General features: G+C 40.8%; 1 protein-coding gene across 1 annotated transcript in view; it reads right to left on the reverse strand.

Moving 5' to 3' along the window:
* The window catches only part of SLC26A2 (solute carrier family 26 member 2), a 209,117-nt gene extending 186,011 nt beyond the window's left edge, over positions 1-23,106 (reverse strand). Inside the window, exon 1 of the mRNA XM_053717091.1 lies at positions 23,033-23,106. The gene's annotated coding sequence lies outside the window, so the exon portion shown is untranslated. The remainder of the gene's footprint in view (positions 1-23,032) is intronic.
* Positions 23,107-23,738: the final 632 nt, after the last annotated feature.

Genomic DNA, 23,738 nt, shown 5'->3' on the forward strand with positions numbered 1-23,738 from the left:
AATGTGAGTACCCTGACTAGGGATATATACACTGACCCCACATGGTTTTACTACTGGTACACACAGGCGCCCTGTCTGTCTTCTGTCTTCTTTAGATTTGATGCCATCTCGTTGCTGTATTCTGGCTGACCAGTGTGCTAGGTTGCTGTAAAATATCCAGCCCGTGTCTAATAGCACTGTCTTAGTGTTCTTCACAATTGTGAGTACCCTGATTAGGAACCATCAATTGTGATTACTTCATTTTATTATTGGTACACACAGGCGCCTCTCTTGTTCTTCTCAAATGACCTAACTAAACAAGAACCCTAATCGCTCATAAAGCACATTTGTCTATATTTTCTATCATTTTAAAGGGACAGTATACACCAATTTTCATATAACTGCATGTAATAGACACTACTATAAAGAAGAATAAGCACAGATACTGATCTAAAAAAATCCAGTATAAAACCCTTTAAAAACTTACTTAGAAGCTTCCAGTTTAGCACTGTTGATGATGTTAGGCTGGGACACACAGTGAAAGGGGTTAAGAAAGCAGGAAAGCAGACACTCCCCCCTTATGACACAAACAGGAGCAGCAGAAATCTGTAAACTTGAGTCTACATCTGATACTTTGGGCCTTGGTTAGGAGTCTGAAAATCATCACAATGTTAATAAAAAAATAAGCAGAAGAATTAAGAATACTTCATAAGCACACACTATGGGGCATCAGGGATAGGCACAGACAAAGGCTGTGGCGGACATTTTCCAAAGTACAGATCTTAGTGAAGGACACAAAGGTACATTTGAAATTAAAAACATTATTTTATATTGCTTGGTGTTATTATACTGATGCAGATACCACTGATTCTATAACCAGCCCTCCTCTGGCTATACCCATGTGCCGGTGTCACTACTGTGTCATTATATAGTGCTAGGTGTTATTATACTGATGCAGATACCACTGATCCTATAACCAGCCCTCCTCTGGCTATACCCATGTGCCAGTGTCACTACTTTGTCATTATATAGTGCTGGGTGTTATTATAAAGATGCAGATACCACTGATCCTATAACCAGCCCTTGTCTGGCTTTACGCATGTGCCAGTGTCACTACTGTGTCATTATATAGTGCTGGGTGTTATTATACTGGTGCAGATACCACTGATCCTATAACCAGCCCTCCTCTGGCTATACCCATGTGCCAGTGTCACTACTGTGTCATTATATAGCGCTGGGTGTTATTATACTGATGCAGATACCACTGACCCTATAACCAGCCCTTGTCTGGCTTTACGCATGTGCCAGTGTCACTGTGTCATTATAAAGCGCTGGGTGTTATTATACTGATGCAGAAACCACTGATCCTATAACCAGCCCTTCTCTGGCTTTACGCATGTGCCAGTGTCACTACTGTGTCATTATATAGCGCTGGGTGTTATTATACTGATGCAGATACCACTGACCCTATAACCAGCCCTTGTCTGGCTTTACGCATGTGCCAGTGTCACTACTGTGTCATTATATAGTGCTGGGTGTTATTATAAAGATGCAGATACCACTGATCCTATAACCAGCCCTCCTCTGGCTATACCCATGTGCCAGTGTCACTACTGTGTCATTATATAGTGCTGTGTGTTATTATACTGATGCAGAAACCACTGATCCTATAACCAGCCCTCCTCTGGTTATACCCATGTGCCAGTGTCACTACTGTGTCATTATATAGTGCTGGGTGTTATTATACTCATGCAGATACCACTGATCCTATAACCAGCCCTTCTCTGGCTATACCCATGTGCCAGTGTCACTACTGTGTCATTATATAGCGCTGGGTGTTATTATACTCATGCAGATACCACTGACCCTATAACCAGCCCTTGTCTGGCTTTACGCATGTGCCAGTGTCACTACTGTGTCTTTGTATAGAGCTGGGTGTTATTATACAGATACACATCCAGTATTTCACTTAGGCTTTAGTTATTCCATAACTTATCACCCAATATCGCTAGCAGTCTCTTGACAAACTACTAACTTTATTCACACTACATTTTTTTTATTCCTATTATTCAATCAAAACATATACTAAGGTTGTGGCGGACACTTCAAGGGCTAGTCACGGACACCAGTGTCCATGTATGGACACCTTGCCTATCCCTGTGGGGCATATGGATCAATGTGCGAGCAGACATGATACGAAGTAGCGTATCATGTCAGACGCACATCGCTACACATCGATAATACGCTGTCAGCATTTATCATTGCACCAGCAGTTCTTGTGAACTGCTGGTGCAATGCCGCCCCCTGCAGATTCGCAGCCAATCGGCCGCTAGCAGGGGGTGTAAATCAACCCGATCGTATTTGATCGGGTTGATTTCTGTCTGCCACCTCAGAGCAGGCGGACAGGTTATGGAGCAGCGGTCTTTAGACCGCTGCTTCATAACTTCTGTTTCTGGCGAGCCTGAAGGCTTACCGGAAACAAGGGGCATCAAGCTCCATACGGAGCTTGATATATGCCCCTATGTCTTAGATGTATCCAAAGTATGACTGAGCAACACAGCTATCATAAGAAAGTGACATAAAGCTGCAAAGAGAGAATGTTCTAATGTGCTAGTTTTGTGCAAGCAAAATTTCAATAATATGTGTTTAACCCCTGCTCAACAGAAGCAATGAACTAGTGGAACATAACTGAACACATAGTGAGCCAATGACAAGAGGCATATATGTGTAGCCACTAATCACCAGTTAGCTCCCAGTAGTGCACTGCTGCTCCTAAGCCCATCTAAGTATGATTTTAAACAAAGAATACTAAGAGTATGAAATACATTTTATAATAGAAGAAGAGTTTTCAAAAACTGCATACTCTTTCTGAATCATGAAACTTTATACAGTATGCATGTATTGAAGTAAGTCTCACCTACCTAGGCCATGTTATGCTATTTTGCACAGAGAAGTGGTTGAGTTTACAAAGCAGTATCATTTATGGACACCATTTGTTCATCTTCTTACCTTATAATACATTTCCCTGATAATGAGGTGTCTTGGCTGATTGCAGCAGTATATTCAATTATGGCTTTTTGCAAAAGGGTATAGTGCAATAACTAGCGACGCTATCTGTATACATTATATACTTTTCCTTATAATTTCACTTATAATCGGATTACAATAAGTAGCTCCCTACAATCTGTGGGTGGTAGCTATGGATGACCAAGGAGAACAGGCTATTACACTATTTGCTGATATTGATGAGGACAATTTAGACTCTTTAGACCTGGATGACGTTTTTAAATTTGACTCCCCAAATATCAAATTGGGGGACCTTTTTCAAGATTATGAATACCTAAAGCTCAAAGAACAGAAGCTTAAATGGGACAAATGGATTCTCAATAAATATCTACATTTGAAAATGGTGCCCAGAGGGCTTAGAATCAACAAGTTTCCAACTTATGATGTGAAAGATCAGGATTTTATTGATCGTTGGAATCTTGCACTTACTAATTGTTCTCTAACTTTGATTTCACTGCTTATAGAATATAAGGATGTGTTGTTGTTAGAGGTAAAATCTAAGTTAGATAAGGTGTATTCTGATATGGAAAGATTCAAGGAATATGAGGTTTATTTAAGATTTGAAACCATTTATAAACAGACACTAGAGGAATCCAAGAAATTGGTGATTCAAACTAAACATACCAAGTTCTTGAGAGACCAGAAAGACTATACATCGGGTACTGTCTACATTTGGCGGCGACGCCAAAGAAATAGACAGTGGTCAAATGTGGGTGATCTTGATTGCACCACTGAGAATACCATCCCTTATAAGAAAAGGAATAGGAATAGGAATAAAAGAAAGGGTCAGAGGTATAATAAACAGAATAAATCAACAGAGTTGGAAAGAGGACAGGATGGTGCTAAGAGAGTGTCATTTCTAGATTCAGGGGGTGATACCTCTGAAGAGGACAGATTTGCCTCAAGCTATGAGGGGGGTTCTAGTGAGGATCAGACATCTGAAATTGAAAATCAAATAGAAATAGCATGTGCCTCAGTTTCCACTAATGTTCCCTCAAAAGGTATATTAAAGAGTTCTGTTCAGCAAGGAGCAAAATCAAAATCGAAATCAGGGCTTAATCAGTTACAGCTCTCTAAACCACAGGTTTTTCAGGGGGCTCAGGACCCACCGGAAGGGGGGGGAAGGGGGAAACAAATTGTGAGAAATTCAAACCCCCAAATACGAGATCAGGATCAACAGAGATATCCTGTGAGAACCACCAGAACCAGGAAACAAAACAAGTATGTTTAGATGCTGTTATAAATATCTCCAAATACTGTCTGACTGGCTTTGAACGTAAGGTTCTCAATTATGGTCTTGGTTTTGTGCCAGCCAAGAAGTTTGATCTTTTTCAAACAATTGTTGATGTTAACAAATTGATTAGGGACCTTACAGTTCATAAATATTTTTCAGGTTCAGAGCACAACGCTGAAGCTCTGGACATGGGAACTATTTTGCCAGATACTGAAGAAACAGGTAATTTGGACTTTATTGATACTTGTACACTCATGTCCCTCGAAAGCTTGTCCAATGAGGGTGATATGGGAGCAATCGGTTCTGTAACCAGTGTTCCCAAATTCAGGTCACCATCTACCTTCTATCCCATGCAAGTGAGGGGCAAAGCACTTGAGGTGTTTCACAAGAGAGTAGTGGAGGATCTCACCAAATTGTCCATGACGGCCACAGTGGGACCCCACAATCTTTCCTTAAAGGAGAAATCAGCTTTAACTGATTTAAAAAACAATGATCAGATTGTGATCAAGCAATCTGACAAGGGTGGCAATGTGGTTGTCATGGACAAAGATTATTATGTGACAGAGGCCCTCCGCCAGCTAAATGACAGTGACACATACTTTGAATTACCAGGTAATCCAACTTTGAAATACTCAAATGAACTACGACATTGGGTGGATGAAGCGGTGGAAGATGGGATTATTGATCATACAACTGCAGACACTATGATGGTTATTAATCCAGTTGTTCCCATCTTCCACCACTTACCCAAGGTACATAAGAGTATAGTAAATGTGAAAGGTAGGCCAATTGTGGCCGGTATTGGCTCCCTACTTGAGCCACTTTCTAAGTGGGTAGATCATTTTCTTCAACCCATGGTGAAAAGGCTGCCAAGCTATATCAGGGATACCACTCAGGCCATGTGTGTGATGGAGGATGTAGCCTGGAGAAAGGAATATAGTTGGTTGACGATTGACGTTGTTTCCCTGTACTCATCCATCCCTCATACATATGGCTTGAAGGCAATTGAATTCTATCTAGATCTATATACAGATCTTTCTGATAGAACAAAGGAGTTCATTGTGGGGTCAGTCAAATTTTTGCTTGAACACAATTTTTTCATGTTTCAGGGTCGTTACTACCTCCAGAGGTGTGGGACCGCTATGGGGGCTAAATTTGCCCCCTCTTACGCCAACCTCTTTATGGGGTGGTGGGAGAGGTCCCACATCTATGGAGGTAGTGGTATGAATCCCTCTGATCAGGTTATTAAGTATGTACGTTATATTGACGACCTGCTTTTGATCTGGTCGGGTGACTATGTTTCTGCCATGAGATATGTGGAATATTTGAATACCAATGAAGTAGGTATCCAGTTCACCTTTGAGTGGAATAGAACGGATATCTGCTTTTTGGATATTACCCTCAAGGGTATTCCAGATGCGAATAAGGTTGTTTCTTCTCTCTATAGGAAACCCATTGCTGGTAACACCATGCTACACGCTAAAAGTAGTCACCCGAAGCATGTCTTTGACGGTATAGCCAAGGGCCAATTTATGAGGGTGCGACGCAATTGTACCCAGCAATGTGATTTCCAGAAGGAGAGTAAGGACTTGAGCAAGAGACTTAGACAAAGAGGCTATCCGCGAGAGGTTGTGTATAAAGCCCAGTCCGAGGTAAACAAAATGGACAGGGCATCTTTGCTCAGAGGTCCTCCAAAAAATAGGAAGCATCTATCTACTGATACCAAACCTAAATTTGTCACACAGTTTTCAAATCAGTACGGAGATGTTTGTAACATTATTGCAAAAAATCTTCCGATACTGATGGGTGACAAAAAATTGAGGGGCAAGGTTGAAGATGGCTGTATGTTTGTAGCGAGACGAGCTGCCACTTTGGGAAACATACTGTCTCCAAGTTTGCTCAAAGAGCCAATTGTCAACAATTCATGGTTAACGCATGAGGGTACGTATAGATGTGGCAGACGCACTTGCACCTCCTGTGATCACATCAGTGTGGGCAGATCATTTGTATCAAGCCAGTCTGGTGAGACATTTAATACAAAGGGATGTATCAATTGTAAGAGTACTTACATAGTTTATCTCATACAGTGTACATGCTGTTTGAAATCCTATGTAGGTAGAACCACTAGGGATGTTGGCACTAGGATCAGGGAGCATTTATCCTATATCTCTGGTGAGAAGCCGTGCTCGGCTCTTTCCAGGCATTTTTTGGATATGCACCATGGTGATGTGACAACTCTCAAGTGGCAAGCGATAGAGCAAATTCCTAAATCCCCTAGGGGAGGTGACAGACTAACATCTCTGTGCAGACAGGAAACCTACTGGATATTTAAGTTAAATTGCTTGGTGCCAGTGGGTTTCAATTCTGAACATGACATTCTAAACTTTTGGCACAGATAAGTCAGTCACCATCTGAGTTTAAGATTTAAGCTGAATTATCAATAGTCTTTATATTCACACTACTGTGTACTGTAGGCACAGATAAGTTAGTGACTACACACTTGTTCTTTATATTGGTACCATTTTCAGCATTATGAGTTATATGGTATTTGATGTGAAGTGTAATATTACAGTGTATAATAGTATTATTTGGAATTTTTTCCATGAATTGGTGTTTTTTTAGACCTAATTATATACCTCTAGAAATAGCAGGTTACGTTGTAACTTTTATTACCATATGTAGTTTATTCACATTTTTTGACTTTACTCATCATTGCTGTTAGAGGCAATATAGAATAAGGTACTTTATGATTTATTTTTGTAGTTTCTGATTTAGGATATACTGACTATTTAATGTAAAATCTATTCCATTTTTTGCTGCTATTTGACTGTGTCCATGATATCAATGTGAGTATAATCCTTTGTGTCTATTCCCTTTCTTTGACATATCCAACTGTTATATAACTGTTTCTATGTTATCTTTGTTATCTAATATCTGTTTTTTTGACAAATTTCAGGTCTTTATATATTGTCTATAGGTTCTTATCTTATCACAAGCATTACATCTATAAGTTTTGTAGGTGTTTATTACGCAGCATTTGTTATTAACCAATCAGTGTGTTTTTAACCCTTATTAAGGGTAGCAACATGTGTGTACAATTATGTCTATGATTACGGTCCTGTGTGACCGAAACCGGTCAGACGTTTCTGCTTGGCTGCGTTCTGTTTGTCCTGTGCTTTTTGTCTCCTATTTTTAATCAACATGGATTAAAGCTTATTTCATTTAATATTAGTGTGAGAATCAGCTATTTTTTTTTCCTCTTTTTTTATGCCTATATTCGTAGTGGGTACAGGGACCCGCTTCCTGATTCTTTCACTCCTTTTTATTTGTATACATAGTATTGCACTATAGCCCAAGTGAATGCTGTTTTTTTTCTGCCTACGAGTGATTGACAACTCTTTCCACTGAATCTAATTGGAGCAGCTGTACCACGTGGTCCCTGTTTGTTTGCATGGGGGCCTTGGAGTTTGGAGTGACCACAACTTTGCCGGAAGCGTTTTTCGGATGAAAGTGGCATTGGAATAAACACGTCTCCACGAGATCATTGGGAACAGCGCAAATAGCGAAACGGCACTAGGGGTGAGTGAAGTTACTAACGAAGTGTGCTTTTTACTGTGGCCTTACCCCGGTTGGTCTGGAAGTGGCTTATACCGGATGACCCGCTGAGTACAATCCAGTTCCCCGGTCTGTGATATATACGGAGGGTGATCAGGTCTCAGTGTGGTTTACCTGGGAGCAGTATGCATGTATTGAAGTAAGTCTCACCTACCTAGGCCATGTTATGCTATTTTGCACAGAGAAGTGGTTGAGTTTACAAAGCAGTATCATTTATGGACACCATTTGTTCATCTTCTTACCTCATGAAACTTTATAGTTGAATTCTACATCCCTTTAGACTCTAGATGAAACTTAAAATAACAAAAATGGGAGGACTTCCGGTGGGCGGGCCAGGTAGCAGCAGCTCAAGATCAGAGCTCCGCGGTCAAAGCTACAAAAAACAACAGATAAAGCGCAAATTAAAGCCCGACTTCATTATACCCTTGACAGAGAACGAGTCTGGGTGCTGGAAAGTGAGGAGTATTCCATCTCTCCGCCACCGAAGCCCCGTAGAGGAGTTTGGAGTGACTAAATTCCCTACAGACGCGGCCGCAGCGGTCATCTTGCCTAATATAGAAGACGACAGCAGCAGCGTAGGAGAGGTGATTTCCCTGACGGCTGACTCACAAACGCTTGGGAGACATTAGCTGCACAAACGGAGGCTAGAGGGCATTGCATCTGCCCCTGGGACGGCGAGCCGGCACCAAACCTTTTGACCTCTGGAACGGAGGCGACAGGACGGCTGGGGAACAGACCCCGCTAGGAGACGGGGGGTCATCGGGCCCTGCTCAATACCTTTGCTGTGGTCCTGGGAGAAAGGTCAAACACCCGGACAAACCCCGGAGCAGAGCGCGCAGACAAGGGACAAACAAAAGTCGCCTCAACCAGGAAAGGGCGTGAAAAGTCTAGGCCCGGCGCTGTGTCACAGAGATGTATAGGCATCGACACAAAACCTACAGCTGGGCATAACGACCTGTTCCCAAACACTGGAGCTGACAGCGGAGGCCGGTAAGACACTCCTTAATTGCACGACTGCACGCTGTTTACACACAGGGGCTGACACAGGTGCTCCCAAAAATGGAGGTTCTATACACATTACCTGGGGACGAAAAAAGGCACAGGGGATACCCTTGTGACCCGCAATAGGGAACAGAGACACTGAATAACCCAGTACTTTTCTCTAAAGCCCCAACATACACTGGCCAGAAAGGAACTTTGTTCTAGAACTTTACTGCGGCTGTTTACTTTGTAGCCTAGGCCTGAAGCACACACGTGGGTCACTCCTTAGGCCTGCGGTGAGAAACAGAGGCCCAACTTTAACTTGTATTGATTGCAGCAGTGCCTGCCTCCTAAGCCCCACAGTGCACTGTTTTACTGCAGCTGTTTATTTTGTAGCCTTGGCCTGAAGCACACACGCGGATCACTCCTTACGCCTGCATGGGGAAGTAGGGGCCCACCTTTAACTTTTATTGATTGCAGCAGTACCTGCCTCCAAAGCCCCACAGCACACTGTTTTGGCCACATAGGAACTTGGACACAAAACTGTGAGAAAAAGTGACCGAGGTGCTGCACGGCCGCCTCACTACAGCTTGTACCCTCCAACACCAAGCTTCAGTTCATACCCTGGGGCAGTGACAGAAGTTTGCATGCCGCATGCCATATTGTTTCTTGCTTGCAGTTCTCCTGATAACATATGTAACACCTGAACACACGTGTAACTTGTGTGGCTGTGGCTCCCACCTAGAGTCCGGTCTCAGGGGTGACACTTTCTCCCTGCACAGCCCCCCTGGGACATTACTGGGGGTTATAAACACAGGAACCAGTGGCGTCACTAGGGGGGGGCGGGCCGCACCCGGGTGACACCCTCCAGGGGGTGACACCAAAAAAAAAAAAAAAAAATTTTTTTTTTTTTTTTTTTTTAAATTTTATTGAAATTCAAAGAAATACAATGTTGAGATGCATAGATTATTTTATTAGAGGCTGGCATTTGTGAACATTAGTGGGACTGGGGAAGTTGTAGACACACAATTTTTTTGCCCCTTGAGCCAGTGCTGCAATTTCAACAAATAGTTTTCCCGGCTGCTTTTGCTTGTTTGTACTTTGCTCCTCCCCTGCCCAATTTCACTATGAATGTTGTGGGTGTGCCGTGGGGCTTGCAAAGTTGCCTGCCTATCTGTGCTCACTGCTCAGTGACATGCGGCTCAGGGCTGTGCACTGACAGACTTGGAACAGAGTCAGAGAGCAGAATTTTCATAGTTTGCGTGCCTAAACCTTTCCTTCAGTGATCTATTTTAGAGTGCTCTGTTTATCTTTCATTTGATGTTCTGCTGAGCCAGGGAGCAGCTCTAGGCATGAGCTTCCTAATTAATGCAGTGCAGTTTACATATTTTGTATGTGTGTGTCTGAGTTTTTGTGTGTCTCAGTGTTTTTGTGTGTGTGTCTGAGTGTGTTTCCAAGTGTTTGTGTGTGCATCTGAGTATGTTTTTAAGTGTGTCTGAGTGTTTGTATGTGTGTTTGCCTGTGTTTTTGTGTGTGTCTGCTTTCTGGGGGGGGGGGTGACACCATGACTTACCGCACCGGGTGACACCAACCCTAGTGACGCCACTGACAGGAACTTCTACAGAGAGAGTCCTTTGACATTGTACAGTGGATAAGAACCAGAACTGCTATATCCTAGCTGTCCGTGCCTCTTATCCACTATTTCACTGTTCATAATTGGTCATTTAATATATGCTGTGTCTTATTCTCCTTTTGTATGTGATAGCAAATATTCTGTATTGGAGGATACTTGTGCATTATATATGTATGTGCCTGATTACATCTCTGCATCCACGCCGTAGATTAGACTTGTATGGTATACCCTGACACCTCCACAGATAGTCTCAAAAGTGAGTTTGCACTCTCTTTGTCAAAATATGGTAATTATCTGATACATGACATATTTTAGAACACAGCTTTGTGTGTGTATGGAGAAATATCTTATACAAGACCCAATGGCAAACCACAATAAGAATGCAGAGCATAGAGCCAAACAGGGATCAGAAGTTGTAAATCAGGGATCCTCTTATGAGGTTCAGCTAGAATCCTCTCTACTTGACCCATATCCTATTGTTAAGCAAATTTCCACCCTGTTTTTACCCAAAATAGAAAATCTCCAAAAAGGTGTAGATACTCTGTCAGAGGAGGTGAAACAGTTTGCCACAAGAGTAACTGAGGCGGAGACTAGGATCTCCGACCTCGAGGATACGCAGGTAGCCCACACTGGTAAGATAGAAACCCCAGAAAAGCACTCTTTAGCCCTGCAGCAAAAAATAGATGACCTTGAGAATCGCTCAAGGTGCAACAATGTTCGCCTGTTAGGGCTCCCCGAGTCGATAAAACCAACAGAGATCTTAAAGTTTGTGGAATCTGTTCTCCCATCATTGTTAGATATTCCTGAAGGCGACCTTGTAGGAAGTGTTGAGAGGGCACACAGGGTCCGCCCGGAAAGGCCTGTCATGGACCGCAATGCGCAAGCCCGCCCAATAATAATTAAGTTTCTTCATTTCCAGACTAAGCTCACAGTTTTAAGGGCATACAGAAAAGTTGAGAACCTGACCTATGAGAACTCTAGGCTCCTCTTGTTTCAGGACTACTCTGTGGATCTGATGAAGAGACGCAGGGAGTTCTCTACTATATGTTCCCAGTTACACCGTGAGGGGATACAAGCCTATTTGTTGTACCCTGCTAAGCTAAAAATCTCAACTCCGAGAGGTCCCATATTTTTTGATTCACCTAGAACAGCACAGGCATTCCTAGACATAGAATATGGAGGCAGGAGCCCGGGGAGGGCAAGGGGTGGAGAGGGATGAGGGGCGCTGACAGTACTGTTACAGATACGCTTGCTTCTCTACTCTATTCTAGATGGCTGAATTAGCCAGAAACAGAGAGGGTGCGCCCATAGTTAGGGTAACCCTATTGATGTTTGATGAGTTCAGTTTGTATATATGTTTAATGTTTAAGTTTCTGAAACTATTTAAAGTACACCGACTGCGATCATTAGCGTATGTCGTAGGTTAATTTCTCTACACAGTGTTTTTGTCATTTTGGAGCATTATGTATTTAATAATTAGGCTCTGGTTGAATGTTATGTTAAACCCCCCCAGCTGTGGCATGGGAAAGAAAGCAAGGCAGCTAAACTTTGTAAGTCTGGCAGGGAGGGGCCACAGACCTATCCGCAGTCTACTGTTAAGATCACAATGCAGAGCACAGTTTGAAGGTACAAAGATACTGCACACCTCTCTCGATGCTGCTTTATCACAGGTCAAGTTGGTAAACTTGTTATGTTTAATTTTAATTTACAAGAAAAATGCTGTAAGGTATTTTGGACTTTGTTTAAAGTTTATAGTCTGGTTGTTACTTTGGAAACTGTTAACACCTAACTGCATTATTGAAAATGAATGTCTTAGTCATAATATGTTATTCTCTATTGGTTGTGACACAAAGTATGTCCGGGAGCGGATCATAATGACAAAATTGTATTTCTCTTTAACGCAGCAATTGAACATATCTGGTCGGCGGGGTCCGGTGAGGAGTAGGCATGATGGAAGGCTGAACCGGGAGCCTCTACATGTGCCATGGTGGTATGTCAAGGAGGAATTTTTTCCTTTTTTTTTTTTCTCGTCTACTCTTTTCTCTCTTTTCCTCTTCCCCCTCATCCCTCTCTCCACATTACCCACTTACCCCCTTACACGGTCACATACGCTACACAAATCTCTTTGTCCCTAATTATGTACACGCTCGTAGGTATCAGTTTGAAAGCTAAGATTTAATTTATACTCATGGAATATAGGGGGTATATATTCCCCCATCAAGAGGAAATCCATTCTAACCCATCTTAGAAAAAAGCGGGCGGAGATTGCTTTCCTACAGGAGACGCATCTCTCAGATGTGGAACATGATAAGCTACGCACTGACTGGGTGGGGAGAGTGGAATATGTCTCATACAAAACAGCAAGCAGGGGGGTGGCTATACTCTTCGGTAAGCATTTAGAATATGAAATTCTGGAAGTACTCAAAAATCCCAAAGGCAGATACATAGTGGTACAGATTCGCATTCTAGAGAAGATCTACACATTATGTAATATTTATGCCACAAATCAAAAAGATAGAAAAATCTGGAATAATATAATAACCACGCACACACCGAATCTAAGCACCCACATCATACTAGGAGTGGATTTCAACCTGGCCCCAAACTCACACTGTGACAGACTCAGGGACCCCACTAGATGTCCGGACGGGAAACTACCTAAGGTGTCAGACAAATTCGAGAAAGATGTTTTCACGAGCCTGGGCAGCTCGTTAAATATTTTGGATGTATGGCGGGAACACAATCCCTATGGAAGAGATTATACCTGCATATCGCAGGCAACTCCCTCCATGTCACGTATTGACCTTTTCCTGATCTCCAATACGGTGGTCACTCAAGTAATTGACACAAAAATCGGAGAAGTTATTGTCTCGGATCATGCCCCTATAGCCCTCTTTCTTGATACAACCCCAAGAATGTGTAACAGACACACTTTACGACTCCAAAAACATTTAGTAACCTCCCAAGAATTCCAAAACCATTTAGTGCATTGTTGGGATGACTACAAGGCTAATAGTATACAACACCTCGACGCGCCGGAATTGTTTTGGACGGCTGCCAAAGCCGTCCTTTCAGGTAATATTATTGCGTATCTGACGCGTAGGAAAAGGCAATGTGTTGAAAGAGCAGAACGGCTACGGGCCAACCTAGCAGACGCATACCGTGACTATTGTACTACGCCTTCCAGTCGGAACTACCGCAAGTATACGAGCACTAAAATGGAATATGATGCGTTCCTTGCTCACCAGGCCTCACAGGCACTCTTACGGACCCGAGGTAAATACTATCGCTACGGGGACAAATCAGGGAAACTGTTAGCAACCCTGGTAAAGTTACCCACTTCATCCAAATGTGTCGCGGCAATAAAAGTGGGAGGTAGAGTCCTTCGTGACTCCACTTCAATAGCAGAAGCTTTTGCTTCATACTATTCTTCCTTATATACCAGTGGACTGTCCCCTGGAAACGAGACAAGGGACAGGTTCTGGGAGACTATTGCACTCCCAAAGATTACTGAGGAACAACTAGATAAACTAAATGCTCCCATAGGGAGGGAAGAAATTGAGAGAACTATTATGTCCATGTCGTTGGGTAAGACACCCGGACCTGACGGGTTACCGATTGAATTTTACCGTCTGCTTAAATCACAAGTGGCCCCAACTCTCGTGGAGCTCTTCGCCTGTTACTTTAGAGAGGAAAAGACACCTACCCCCGAATTCTTAGCGGCCTCCATTACGTTGATCCCTAAAGCAGGGAAGGATAACTTGTTGCCCGAATCTTATAGGCCGATCTCTTTACTGAACTCGGACTACAAGATCCTCACCAAACTGTTTGCCGAGAGACTGAAATTTATCTTACCCAGCATTATACATGAAGACCAGACGGGCTTCATGTACGGACGTTCGTCGGTGGTCAATGTGCGTAGGGTTCTGCAGATAATCCAGCACTTCTGGGTCGGATCCCGAGGATGTAGGAAAGTGGAAAGACCGGAGGCCTTCCTGCTGTCTCTTTATGCAGAGAAGGCCTTCGACCGCATGGAATGGAGTCATCTATTCCACACTATGGCCCAGGCTAACTTCTCTGGCCCCTTCCTTACCCTTATTAGAAACCTTTACCACTCCCCACAGGCGAACATCTTGGTGAATAATGTGTTCTCACCCAGTTTCCATCTGCACAGAGGCACAAGACAGGGGTGCCCTCTGTCTCCCCTGCTTTTTAATTTCAAGCTGCGACAGGATTTTCCTGGCATTGATATAGCAGGAGCCCCACAACATCTAGCACTGTACGCAGATGACATGCTCCTTTTTGTACAAGACCCCAAGGTACACCTGCGTCACATCATGAGAGACCTCACTGATTTTGGCCTATTTTCCGGCTATAAGATAAATATACAAAAGTTGTAGATTCTCTGGCTCAACAAGACAGCAGGTACTGATGAGAACTACCCCTTTACAGTAGCCAAACAGGACATCACGTACCTAGGTATCAAAATCTCAGCCAATCCCAATAGGTTGTATGCTAACAACTTAACGCCTATTTGCGCTAAATTACAGGCTCAAATGAACGGTTGGAGGGCATTACCACTATCGCTATCAGGAAGGATCAGCCTACTCAAAATGGTGGTTCTCCCCAGACTACTGTACCCGCTACTTATGCTTCCTTTGCTCTTGAGCAAATCCGATATCAAACTCCTGAACATTGAAGCTAGGGAGTTTGTATGGCAGGGGAAAAAAAACCCGGATCTCGAGAGACAAACTAAGCGCGAATTACCTTAACGGAGGTCTGGCTCTTCCAGATTTCCGACTTTATAATTGGGCCGCGCTAATCCGCTTGGTAGTGGATTGGCAGGTTGGCACTCATCACTTTTATCGGCCGACGTTGGAACAAGCAATATTGGGGGACATCTCCTTGGCTTATCTTTCACATGTCACAGACTCAAGGTCACTGAACTCCATGGGCCTCAGCATGCTGTTCACAGATCCGCTGCGAGCTTGGCAGTTGGCGCATAGGTATCTGGGCAAGGCATGTCATGCCTCATATTACTTACCAATTGGAAACAACCCAGACTTCCCTGCTGGACTCGACACCTTGCCTTTTAAAATCTGGGAGAGGAAGGGGGTGACATCACTTAAACACCTGATAGATCCTCTTACTAGAACGGTCAAAACGTTCGGAGCCCTGCAAAGGGAGCATGACCTACCTAGAACCCACTTCTACGCCTTTCTTCAGGTGCGCCACTATGTTGGGGGGCTGATCAGAGACAACCCAGACTTTTGGGAGGGTTCCCCCTTTCGTCTCACACAATCATTATATACAATGGGAAGATTTTCACTTTCGGAAATATACCAAACATTGCTACAACACCTTCTCACAGGCCACAACACCTTCTCACAGGCCTCCAGACATCCACACTAGCAGGCTGGGTGAGAGAGGGATTGGGGGAGATCACATAGGGGGAGGTAAAGAATAGTATGGAAAAAGTAAAAAAGGCAACACTATCAGCATTGTATAGAGAATCCCAGACACGCTTTTTACACAGGGCATATTTCACACCGAAAGTAATGGCGAAATGGGTGCCTACCTGGTCAAATAGATGTGCCAAATGTGCAATGGCTAACCCAAATCTTCTGCACTACATGTGGGGATGCCCGCCAATTAGGCAGTACTGGGGCAAAATACAATACTGGATGAAACAAAAATTACAGATACAACTCGACATACATCCTGAAACTGTCACATTTCTGAAATGGGACGAGCGGTATAAAAAATCTGATTCAATATTAGGTTTAATTATTTTAGTGGCTAGAAAATATATATTAAAACATTGGATAGTGAACACAGGCCCCTCCTTTAAAGGTTTTAAGAGCCTGCTTCAGTCCCAAATGTTTACAGAACAAATGGATGTTAGACTAGATGTCCAGAACAGGCTGGGTCTATTTTTGCGCAAGTGGCGTAGACTTATTTTAACTTTCGAATTGGAAATACAGAGGCTACTCTTAACGGCATTCAAAGACTCTGTCATCTTCATGGAGGACACTCTAAGAGGATATTGGGAGCATTTGTTGGTTAATACTGATACTAGATAGGCAACATCATATCCCACGATCTCCCCGCTGCCATTTTCATTCGACTTGTCCTTCCCCCTTCCTTTGACCTCCTCTTCCTCCTCCCCCTTATATATATATATTTTTTTTTTTCCTCTCCTTGGCCGGACCCCTAGACCAACAAAGACCTTCTCTCGTACGCAGAATCCTTAGTTAGTTAGTTAGTAGTAGTTAGGTTGAATGTTAGATAGTCAGTTAATGTTATTTAAACATAGGGAATTTGGTGAAAAAAAAAATGTTAAAATGCTTAGGAGGGATGTGCACTCATAGCAGCAGTTCTTTCTTCCACTATTTGCGTACATGCATGAAGGAAAGAGAAAAAACTTGGACCAAAATAGGTCAAATGGAATGTATTCTATGTTTGCTTTTCTTATATGTCAATTCAGAGGATGTGCAAGTGTCCAATTTCTGTTACTTGTACTGCTCAATATTTTTATGTATGTGTGCCTTACCCTCTTTAATAAAAATGATATTTAAAAAAAACAAAAAAAAAAACAAAAATGGGCTTCATATCCCTTAAATATATTCATAAAAAAAAAAATAATAAAGGAACAAACCTTTATTTGGATAAGTGTCAGTTCCAGTTATTGCGCAATTATTTACCAGACTACATACTGAGTACTATGCCTTCTGCAAATCCGGCAGAACGGTGGCATGCTGGGAGATACTCTGTAGCCAGTGATTTATTGCCAACTAGTATCTGGAAGAGGAGTATATTTATTTTCTTTATATTTTTTAATTGTTGAAGATATTTTTTTTCATTTTTACATTAAAGGGACAGTAAAGTTCAAAAAAACTTTCATGTTTCAAACAGGGCATGTGATTTTAAACAACTTTCCCATTTACTTTTATCACCAATTTTGCTTTGTTCTTTTGGTATTCTTAGCTGAAAGCTAAACCTAGGAAGGCTCATATGATAATTTCTAAGCCCTTGAAGGCAACCTCTTATCACATGCTTTTTATTTGCTTTTCACAACAGGGGAGAGCTAGTTCATGTAAACCATATAGATAACATTGTGATCACACCTGTGGATTGTGGCAGAGACTGCACTAATTGGCTAAAGTGAAAGTCAATAGATAATAAATAAAATGTAATGTGATCAGGGGGCGGTAAGAAGGTTCTTAGATACAAGGTAATCACAGAGGTAAAAAGTATATTAATATAACTGTGTTAGTTATGCAAAACTGGGGAATTGGTAATAAAGGAATTATCTATCTTTTAAAACAGCAAACATTCTGGTGTTGACTGTCCCTTTAACTTATTAGTCAAAAACAATAGTACTTGCTTGTTCAGCAGGCTTATTTTTTATACCGCAGGTCCCTCTAAAGCAGAGCTTTTCAAACTTTTCATGTTGGTGACACACTTTTTAGACCTACATCATTTTGCGACACGGTAATTCAGTTGTAGTAGCAAACAGGAGGTTAAACTAACTTGTTTTAAGAGATACGGACACATACATATAATGATATAATAATGAAATGTATTTACAAGTAACAGTATCTATGTGCAAGAATTAAAAAAAAAGTTTAATAACACCAATAGCTACTTACTATTTTAATGGGATGTATGAGGTTGATGGGATGAACATAGTTCCTGAATATTTGGTGGAATATTAGATAAAGACACCGTCCCGCATTTCATCATCAAGCATTTTTAAGCTTCCACTTCCTATCCATATATCAAGAGCAGGAGCAGCAATGCACTACTGGGAGCTAGCTGCAACAACAAAAAAAACTTTGACTTCTGCTCAGCGTTTAAAGGGACATGTCTTTCATGATTCAGACAGAGCATACAATTTTAAACAATTTTCCAATTTACTTCTATTATATAATGTGCTTCATTCCCTTGAAATGCTTTGTTGAAAAGCATATCTAGATAGGCTCAGGAGCTTGGAGCTAGCTGCTGATTGGTGGGTGAACTTGTATGCCCATTTTAATTGGCTTACAAATGTGTTCTGTTCTCTCCCAGGAGTGCATTGTTGCTTCTTCAATAAAAGATACCAAGCAAATGAAGCAAAATTGATTAGAGAAGTAAATTGGAAAGTTGTTTAAAAATGTATAATCTATCTGAATCATGAAAGAAAATGTTTGGATTTTATGTCCCTTTAAGCTGCCGCCCTCAGCTCTGTGAGTCTGACTGACTACTGCCTGTGCTGCAAACACACTGCTGCCCCACTCACTGATTACACGTGCAGTCACGAGCCGATTGAGGAGATTACAAGTGCAGTCAGGAGCCAATGTGTCGCCAATGGGAATAGTTTCAGTTCCCACTGAGCTGCACCAATAGGTTAAGATGATCTGTGACCCACTAGGTATCAATCACATGTCAACCATGGGATATGCGCAGCAGGCAGGCGGAAAGTCGGAAACCAAAAAACTATTAAAAAAAAAAATTAAATTAAAAAAAAATGTGTGCTGAGGCAGGGACACACCTACACACTGCCGCCGACACACTAATGTGTCACAATACACAGTTTGGAAAGCACTGATCTAGAACATGCAATTTTAAACAGCTTTCCAATTTACTTATATTATTAAATTTGCTTAGTTCTCTTAGTATACTTTGTTGAAGGAGCAGAAATGCACTACTGGGAGCTAGTTAACCATGAGCATATCTCATGAGCCAATGACAAGAGGCATAAATGTTCAGCCACCAATCAGCAGATAACTCCCAGTAATGCAGTGATGTTCTTGAGCCTACCTAGGTTTTGTTTTCACAAAGGATACCAAGAGTATGAAGCAAATTAGATAATAGAAGTCAATTGGAAAGTTGTTTAACATTCCATGCTCTATCTCTTTGGTTTTCAAACCTGTCCTCAAGCCTCCCCAACAGGCCAGGTTTTCAGGATTACCTTGTATGAGAGCAGGTAAAATAACCATGTTTACTAATCAGCTGATTATTTCACCTGCGCTCCAGTTCAGATATCCTCAAAATGTGGCCTGTTAGGGAGGCCTGGGGAGAGGTTTGAAAACCAGTGGTCTATCTGAATCATACAAAAACTCTTACTGAAAAAAGGTTATGACAGCGCTAGTTGGATAAAATAAAATAGGTTAACTCAAATATTTACTGATCAAAAAATGTTTTTAATATAAAATTGTTAATGCGTGGCAATACAATATAAATAGTAAATAGAAAAAGAAAACATGGCAAAATACGAATATCGAGCAAAGTACAAATTATACTTGCACTGAATAGAATTTGTAGCAAGGAAAGTCTCTTCGTGGAAATCAGCAAACTCTAATACAGGACACAGAATCACCGGCCAGTGGATCCTCTACAAACCACTTCATCAGGTGGTATGAATTATGTTGCTTAATGCTCTCCTTTATAGCGGGCTTTTTGATTAGCCCTCCCATTAATTAAGACGTATATTTTGGTCTCTCGGCAACGTTATAAACAAAATGGTTGCCATATCTTCAACAATTTCTGAAAACAGATTGGCAATAACAATTCCTAAATAGTAGCCTTTTGCCTTTGTGTACATAAATGCATTACAAAGTAAGAGTATAAATAATAAGTATAACGTAATTCATAATTATTTTTACCGATATATAGGCTGGCCTAACATCCATTGGGAACTGAATGTCATATCTCACAATTGTGATTGTACCCGATTCGATTGGCATATCTAGCAGCCAATCGATCCATTCCATAGACCAGCCTGTCTGAATCTCAAGTAGAAGCTGAATGACACCTCTCGCAACCAGTCCGATGTAAAGGAATAAATAGTAACATCTTGAACCAATCTTATCTACACCTGATTGCGTTGATGTATCAGACAGCCAATATCGCTTAATGAAAAATGAAACATAATAGCAAAGTAGAAAGTACTAAATTAGTATATCGAACAGTCAGTATAGTGTAACCAAAAAAAAAGGAAATAGATATAATGTAACATGGTTACAAGGAAAAGGTTAAAGTGAAAGTAAATCCTAGCGTATTTACTATTGAAACAAATAAAGGACACTTTCATCCATGAAGTATAAGATACTTCATGTAGAAAGCTCCTTTATTTGATTCAATCGATCGCCAGTCTTAGCTCCTACAGCAGCTCACGGCTAAAAAAAATTTTGTCTAAGAGGTTTGGTTTGGCGCCCATGGGAGCCGGATTTACCGCACGGCTATTGGCTAAGAGGTGAAAATGTCACCTCTTAGCCAAAAAAATTTTTAGCCATGCGCTGCTGTAGGAGCTAAGAGCGGCGATCGATTGAATCAAATAAAGGAGCTTTCTACATGAAGTATCTTATACTTCATGAATGAAAGTGCCCTTTATTTGTTTCAATAGTTAATCCTAGCGTTTGTAAAACGTTAGGATTTACTTTCACTTTAACTCTATCTGAATCATAAAAGAATATTTTGGGGTTTAATCTTCCTTTAAAAGGAAAAAATTGTTACAACTGGTTAATTTATAGTTAACAAAAACAATAAACTGTACCTAAGAGAGTTGTTTATGGTAATTGTGTTTAGAACTTGTTTTTTAAAGTATTGCACCAGAGTATCTAAATATATATTATTATTATAGTTTATTACTAATTGGTGGCATCAACATTTTTTAATATACCACACATATCCTACTACCAAGGCATTTGAATAAAGAATACACTGTACAAATGAAGTGCAATTTATCACTAAAGTATAAATTATGTAATTAATTTATCAGTAGCTATGATTTTATGGTAACAAACAGCATGTGATAAGACAAGTTATGATAAGTAGAGGTGGCCCTCGATTTACAACGGTTCAATTTGCACCTTTCAGAATAACAACCTTTTTTTCAGTCATGTGACTGCTATTGAAAAGCATTGAGAAGCAGTGAATTGATTAAAATAGCCAGTAGGTGGAGCTGTCCGCTTGTGTTGCAGCAGAGATATGCAAGCAATCAAGATAAAATGAATCAGTATAACTAGACCTGAGCTATCGTGCAGCTTTCATAGGAACAAGATCTTCCTGTCTATAAATCAGTCCAGAATGGAATGCATAGAAATAATTGTTTGCAGAAAAATGCAAGTAAAGTCTGTGTTGTGTGATTATTTTATTAGGTTTATAATGCTGTTTAGCAAATGTTTTTTGTTTATGTAACTTAGTTTAATTATATATTCTGTGATGTGATTATTTTATTAGGTTTATAATGCTCTTTAGCATTTAAAGTCTTAATTTCAAAGCTTTAAAAATAATGTATTAGGTGTTACTTATGACAATTTTGAGAGGGGCCTGGAACCTAACTCCCTCACTTCCCATTGACTTACATTATAAACTGGGTTTCAATTTACAACGGTTTCGATTTACAACCATTCCTTCTGGAACCTAACCCCGGCGTAAACTGAGGGCTACCTGTATCTTCAAGATGCAGCTTTCAGCTACTTCATATCATCTTTGTTTAATATTTTTATGTTTTCATTTTCTAAAATAAATATCCAGCACATACTGACCTAAAAAAATTCCAGGGAGTGGCAGCGTATAGTAAATTATGCAAACAAGAAATGCATAGGCTTCCCTACTGGAACTTTATTAATAAGTAAAAAAATACAGCGTGTCACTTAGAAGTGTACTGAATTGTGCTGTGAGTATCACTTCCTGAATCTATCAGGAGCAAAGCAAAAAGTTTTGATAGTACTGTATGTAGTCCTAACATTTAACTGTATAGTAAATATGCAATAGAATGAAACAATTATAAGGAAATGATATATTTTAACGTATTATGCACCTTCTATATATTCACCTTATTAACTGTTCTCATGTAAATAAAATGGCTTAAATTCTATCACTTATTTGTCAAAGTCATCAAACTACATAAAATCTATATACAAAGTATGGGCTAAAGCCATCACTTTCACATATAATATTATTTAATAAAACTTTAAAGAACTTTTGCTGCTACCTGCAGGTTTCAGAATGAACATGACATAGGGGTACCATTAATAAACATTTAGTTGGCACAGAGTCCTAAATTGCCACTGTCCATACAATTCAGATAACTTCTGGGGAGAAATAAAATGCAAACTACCTATGAAGTTTGCAATAACCCTCTCCCTGCCCTCTGACTAATCTACTATACTAATAAGTATATGGCAGGTTATGTGAATGTCACTCTAAAAACTATGAATAGAATCAGTCTCTGGCTCTGGTCAGAAGTGTTTAAAAAAAAAAAGACAAACACTATTCTGTATATCTCTCAAAGCCAAGTAGCTATAAAATTGCTGTGTTCAAACCCACTTTTACACACATTCTATACACATTGATGCAGCGAGACACTGTCAAAGCCATGAGGCACCAATTCAGGATTGATTGATAAGTTGATTAGCTTCAGTGTCACATCCAATTACCTAAATATTGCAAATGGTCTCACCATTAACACCCCTAGCTTGTCACATTCACAGAATGATCTCCGTACTGTCATGAAACATGCACCCTCTGGTACTCACCGTGCTCTGTGCACTTCTGAGATAATAGTTAGAGCAGGCTTCACAGCCCATACCCCGGGAAGGGGAAAGCTGTCACAGGCACCAAGTGGGAGGAGAGCTCCAGGAGCACATGATGTCGCACACCCACAGGGGAGGAGCTGGTCGTGTCTGTAAAGTATCATATTCTGTCTTCCTCTCTCAAAAAACAGCATTCATTCGGTTCCAATAGAATCCACTGCCTCTACCGGGGCTTCTCTAAACTTTGCTCAGTTAAGGTGGAAACGCTCAATTGCTACACAGTATATAAATAATTGTTATTCCACTGTTTATCCACCTTGGAGGACAAATCATGCAGTGGAAGACAAGGAATTAACTAGATTATACATCAACACTTCTCTATGTTTAGTTTTTCTTGTGTACCTAAACTTACAACTTAGATAATAAGATAAACTAGAAATACATTAGACTGACGAAGTCCAATAGTAAGTATAAACAATGCAGTTTGCAGGTACAATGAATCTGGAAACAAGGTAAAGAATATGTACAAAGACAAATATTCTCACTTAGAAAAATATACTTGATATGAAAGTTTAAAGGAATACTAGTGAAAAACAAAAGTAAACTTTGCAATAAGTATGAATTAAAACTTTTGCTGCTGATTCTGGCTTTTATTAGATAATTATAGAGCAGTGTGTGGAGAGTTGGACATTCAGCACCCTATGTCTGT

Source organism: Bombina bombina, chromosome 6 (assembly GCF_027579735.1).
Source record: "Bombina bombina isolate aBomBom1 chromosome 6, aBomBom1.pri, whole genome shotgun sequence".
Taxonomy (NCBI): Eukaryota; Metazoa; Chordata; class Amphibia; order Anura; family Bombinatoridae; genus Bombina; species Bombina bombina.